We start from the raw sequence: 6,000 nt of genomic DNA, 5'->3' as shown, positions 1-6,000 counted from the left end.
TTTGAGAGAATTTGAGTAGAAATACAAATTCTGGATTTACTTTGAAGAACTCGGCAAGATAGCACGCTGGTAGGCATTAATAGCAGTGTGGCACTCCGGCTGTAATTTAGCTTTGAAAGGCTCTTTGGCTCCACGGTCAAAAGTGACAGAAAAGTTGTTTAGAATGTTTTATTGCTCCTTCTAGCCGGCCTGGCAGCAGCACAGCCCTGTGACAGGGTCCCAGGTAGGGCAGCCTTTCCCTCCCGGCCGGGCTTTGCTTCCCCTGAGCACCCCTGGGTGCAGCCGGGCCCCCCCTCAGCGAGCCCCCTCACGCCGCCGGCAGCGCCCCCACAGCGCATGCGCGGCCCCGGCCCGCCAGGAGCCGGGCATCACGTGTGCGCTCGGCGCTCCTCTGCGGCCGCCTGGCCCCGTGCTGCGGGGCTGCGCCGGCCCAGGAGCGCCGAGGCAGCGCCGCGCCGCGGCCACGCCCCTCCCCGCCCGCCCGGTGAGAGACTGGGGGGGGGGGCAGCGCCGGGGGGAGCTCGGTGCGGCCGCTGGGGAGGGGAGGGGGGGTTGGGGCAGTGCGCATGCGCGTCGCTATGGCAACGCCTCGCGCCCGCTGCCTGAGGTGAGGTGGGGGCTGCGGGCCCGGCCGGGCGCTGAGGCGGCCGCCTCAGGGGGTCCCGCACGCCTCAGGGAGCGCCTCGTCCGGGCCCTGCTGCGCAGCCCAGCCCGGCTGTGTGGCCCGAACGAGGAGCGGTGCTGAGGCGTTCAGCAGGCAGGGAGCGGCGCTGAGGCGCTGCACGGCGCGCGGCGGGGCCGCCCTGCAGGTGGCCGTGAGGGGAGCGCGGCCTGCTGGCCTGGAAACCCGCCCTGCCCCGGGCCTTGCTCTGGGGTCGTTTTCTTGCGTGCTCCAACTCCCCTCAGCTGAAAGCTTTTCCTAAAGTAACCCGTGGTATTGTTATTTAATGCGACATACAGTAATACGAAAAAATAACGCACTATTTATTGCCTGGATAGAGCGCTGCTCAGCACGGTCTGGCCTCAGCTGGCCCTGCTGTGAGCTGGAGGCCCCCTGACGCCCCCCCCACACAGAGCGACCCGAGGCTTTTATATTTAATACATCAACACGTCGTAGTGCAAACTTTAATTCAGAGACAGCCTGCAGAAATGTACAGAACTAGCTTGTTATAAACAGGTAAATATCAGAAAAGAGTAGAAATCTTGCCTTAATGCATTTCTCACATATTGCTTCATTAAAGGGAAAAGGAAAAAAATTAACACTCTTCGTTAGTCTTTGCGTGGTACCTGGCATGGGTGTGCTGCTCCTCATTCACTGAGGGGCAGCACCAGTATTTCCGCGTTTTGGGTAGCAGGGTTTACTTGCTGTTGCTCCCTCTACTGGCAGTCTGATTCTGCCGCGAATTATTGCAAATTTATGAAGTATCTGTACCAGTCTGTAACAGATATTTTCAGCATGGGCACTCTGTGTTCTGTGAAGCTTTTTGTGGACCTAGCTGTCATTCTGAATGTAATCTTGCAGTGTTTGGATGACATTTGTATGCTGATAGCTGAAATTTGGATTCTTTTATTATACATTTTTCTTGTCAGTAGTGGTGGTGGTTGAAATGAAGCAAATTTATAAAATTCCATAATATGCCACTTTACAATAGAAAATAAACCAATGCCCGGATGCAATAACTTCATTTTGAAACAACAAGGTAAAAAAACAGGCAAGGCATTTTCTAGTGCTCTAGAAAAAATAAAGGACGTGAGAGATCAAAATCACTGGTTAACTTCTGCTCTCCTTCTGTGAATTGTTTGAAGAGCATTTCTGCATGCTGAAATGCTCTTCAAATGTACAGTTTCTTTGTGACCTGTCATTCATATAAAGCTCCCTCCACCAAACCTCAGTTTTAGCAGTATTTCTCTGAGTCTTTTAGAGTGGGCTCTGTGACTGGGAAGCATTTCATTAATAATTCGCATTGTCTGTGTAAGTTACATGGAATGCAGAGGATGTTTTATTTATTTCTAACTAATTTTCTATATTTTAAAGAAACTACTGGCATAACTTTTTTTTTTTAAACTTGCTCGTGTTTTTTAATTATTCCTGTTAACGTTTTTATTGATTTGCAGGTAAGCTTGTTTTTTCTTGTTCGTGTAAAATATCCTGTGATCAGGAAATCTAACTTGGTTTGTTCTGGCTCAGATGTGTCATTATCAGTTATAAAGATTCTGCAGATGGAAATTATGTTTGTGCACGCACTGGAATAGCTGCCAGCTTCTAATTTCAAATAGATAGTCTGGTTTTAGTTAATTGGTGTAAAGATTATTTTTTTTAAGCATTAGAATTACATACAGCATGAGAATGTGAATGTACTAAGGAGCAAATCTGTTGACTTAGTATGGCCGTAACTTTCCTGAACCTATTGATCATTTTAGAATGCAGCAAGTTTCTTTTTTGCAATGCGGCCCTTAACTACTGACCCTTGTATGTTCGTACATTTGAAAGAGACGTCTGTTGGCTCTGTATCCTATTGTACATCTGGCTATATTCTGTTTTGTGTTTGCATACCTTTTATTTTTAGTTGGAGCACTATTTCTCTGCAAGCTCAGCTGTAACAACGTAACATTTCATTGGAATAGTAAGAACTGGAAATCAGTCAGTTGTAGCTAATTAACATATATGGGGAATCTAATACTAAAGATTCTCATTTTCTAATTTGTCTGTGAAACATTGTTTTCATTGCAGAAAATAGTTGCTGTGACTACTCTTCTATAATAAATTGTTTTGTTGTAGGTAGGTTGGATTATTTATATGTTAGGTTTCCAAGGTTGTGAAGACAAATTTAGTAATAATTAAAAAATGTTTGAACTTTCCTTTCTGAACACCTTTTCTAAGTTGTGGTACTGATACGTTACTTCTGTAGAAACTTGAACCTCAGCACAATATTACATGTTTGTGGGTATGTCCTATAAAGAGAAAAGGTCAGCTTAGTGGCCGTAATAGCACTTGGATGTGAAAAAAAATCAGTGTGGATGGATTTATGTTTTCTTTGTATGAATGCAGTTTAACTCACTAGAATATACTTGGTAGTACAAATGAAGGGTTTCAAATTAGTAATAGCTTGAAAACTTCTTTAACTACTGGTTTTTTTTGAAAATATTGGTCTCTGTGGAGCAGTAAAAGTGATCACAAAGCAGTGAGAAAGAAATAAATCTGCAAAAAAAAAAAAAATGCACATTTTTTGCCCAAGCAAAACAGCTCCCTTTTGAGCCTTGTGCTGGCACAATTGTATAACAAGAAGTAGACTCTTTGCTTTTCCTAAGCAATATATACGTACTTCCTATGGTACATTTTAATTATATGCAGCTAATGATGGCATAGCTCATCTTTTCCAGCATTGTTTCAATGGCGTTTATGACTTGGTGTAAGTGTTCTTATGTTGTGGGATTATTTGAAAGGACTGGTACTTTGAGGGATGTCAGGTGCACTGTGCTGAGAAAAGTGACTCATTAAACAATAGGTGCTTGTTATCAAAAGAAGATTGTAGGTCACCTTTAGGTGACAAATGTTACAGAGTCCGCAGAGTTACTTAAAGGGGTATTACTGGATATCATTTTAAAAGGCATGTATCAGCCTTGACAGTTTCCAGACCACTAAGCTGGAGAAGCCGGGCTGTGTCGTGATTCAGAAGCATTTAAAATATGAATCAGTCTCTTCTGCATCTCAAAAGTGGAAGTTACAGGGAAAACCACTGTAAATGGATTTACCAGCACCGCTCTTCAGAGAAACTTAGAATTGTTGTACCACACTAAGCAAATTAGGAGTGTTAGGAGCAAAAAATCTTTTAGTCACCAAATTAACTCTCTCATGATTTATTTTTAAAGATCTGAATGTGACTGTTAGAGTCAAAAAAAAAAAAAAAAAAAAAGTACAGGAAAACCTTCCCAGGTGATATTCAACCCTGTCCTAAAACTCTGAGTTTGCAGTATTAAGTTTTTCAGAGCTAGTGGGCAAATGTTGGGTGTAAGGTAAAGCTGAGCAGGAACTATTTGAAAAGAAATGTAAAACAGAGGTAGGTTGTGTTGTTTTTGTTGTTTTGTTTTTAAGCTTCTTTGATTTAGGGAAGGGAAGGATTCTGCTTTAAAATGTACCAGATAGGAATCTTAGGACAGATTTTTCACACTCGGACAGCTGGAGCAGCTGTATATTCCCCACTGAAATGAAAATGCTACACTTCAAGATTTAGAAAGGTAAAAAGTGTGACGAGAGCATTAAATAGAAGGGCCATATGATACCAAAATTTAGCTCTGTGTTTATTATAAAGAAAATCCTAGTTGTAGAAGGGAAAAAATGAACTTGTTCCACCACTTTCTTTTTTTCCTCAGGAGAAAACACAGAATATATCCTAGGTAATAAATCTGTTTTATGGCTCACATGAGAAAGGGTGGAGAAACTCCCATTATTTTCTTCCCAGAAATTGAAATGCACATGAGCTAACATGGGAGACACTGGGATTTTCATCCAACAAATGCACAGCTGGCTTCTGCTTTTATTATTTTTCTAAGCCTAATCATTTTTCATTTGATTAGCTGGTGGCTGACAAAACTATCACTTGCTCAGTGTTTTGTATATTTAGTAGACTAGGTGTGATGCAAAAAAGATATTGTAATACATACCCAGAAGCATAGCTCAACTTGTTCAGTTGATGAGGAATTTCTATGTCCCTCTCCCTAAAATGCAAGTTTCTATCATCAGGTTTTGAATTTGAGTATCGAAAAAGTAACTGCTTGAGAACTAGAGACAGGAGAATTGTGTAAGCATTTAAGACTTTTTTTTTTTTTAATTCACATTATAAAATTGCAGGATGCTCTATGCATATAAATAGATCATCAGGAATCAGTTGGAAGTCTACAGGGCCAATTTTGCTATGAGAAAGTGGTGAGATGATTTGAGGAAGGAAAGTCCTAGTTAGTGCTAGGAGGTGGGGGAAGAAGAGCTGCAAACAAGGATTTCAGTGTTCACAGGGTGAGCTGTGCTTTATTGGATCAGTAGGTTTTGCAGAATGCAATTTTGGAGAAGACCTGTGGACACAGTGGGGGAGGGGAAAAAAAGCAGAGTGAGACAGAGCAGCAAAGCGAGCACACACGTCGACCTGGGAGAACAGGAGGCACGTGGGAGTGAGGTTGCGCTGAGCCATGACCGCGCCTGGGGTTGTGGGTAAAGCCCTGGATTCTCAGTTTGAAATCAGGAGGGAGAAATGGCTTATCGCTAAACTCCTTCTGCGTGTTCTGCAGAATCAGGAAAACACGTTAAAGAGCCCAGTATCCTGGTCCATTTTGTGTTGACCCTTTATACCAGGGGCAAAGCAGACTGGCTACTTCTGAATTTGTGCTTTTGGTATTTAACGCGCTACGCTGTGCCAGAGCTCGTTATCGTTGTTCTTCTGGGCAAAGCAACGCTGACACCTTCCTTAAGTAAGAAGAAGAGAAAGAACACAGTTTTATCCCACATTGGTTGGTCTGTGTTGTCCAAGTGTTTGGTGTGTTTCTAATTGTTATTGTCAAAAATTCCAAAACAACTTGACATGTTCTGGGGGCAGGAGAAGATGTGGTCTATCTGCTTCCACTTCAATATTTTGTGGTGTCTTCTCTGGTTTTAATTTGTAGGCATTTTTAAATGGTAGATGTTCAGAACCGTGTTAGAAATTTTAAGTGAAATGAAGTTCATTAGAAATCTTGTAGAAGGAAACTTCAGCCTAATTTGAGGTCAGTTCTGTGTTCTTTTATATCACGGTTGGCTGGGAAGGAATGGTTGAATGATTTTGTCAGGATTGGTAGAACCTACGTGCCGTGTATCTACATTCTGACCTGGCTCTGCTGCACCCACTGAATAATTGTTGATTAGTTCAAGCTCTGTAACCAGAAGATCATGACTATGCTGAATGCCATGAGCCAGTATATTTTCACAGTTAAGGAAAATGCCTTAATGGAAAAATACAAGACTACTGAAGTGTC

The 6,000-nt window shown here is 42.7% G+C and overlaps 1 protein-coding gene across 10 annotated transcripts in view; it reads left to right on the top strand.

The window, feature by feature from the left end:
• The first annotated feature begins 346 nt into the window (after positions 1-346).
• GNB1L (G protein subunit beta 1 like) overlaps positions 347-6,000 on the top strand; it is a 41,457-nt gene continuing 35,803 nt past the window's right edge. For 5 of the 10 annotated variants that reach the window (XM_068701226.1, XM_068701215.1, XM_068701217.1 and 2 more), the window contains exon 1: positions 347-484. The gene's annotated coding sequence lies outside the window, so the exon portion shown is untranslated. Of the gene's footprint in view, positions 485-726; positions 1,178-6,000 lie in introns of those variants that run through there. The other 5 variants (XM_068701221.1, XM_068701220.1, XM_068701214.1 and 2 more) reach the window with 3 other exon arrangements.

This window comes from Anas acuta, chromosome 17 (assembly GCF_963932015.1).
Source record: "Anas acuta chromosome 17, bAnaAcu1.1, whole genome shotgun sequence".
Classification (NCBI taxonomy): domain Eukaryota; kingdom Metazoa; phylum Chordata; class Aves; order Anseriformes; family Anatidae; genus Anas; species Anas acuta.
This window is presented reverse-complemented; position numbering and strand designations above follow the sequence as displayed.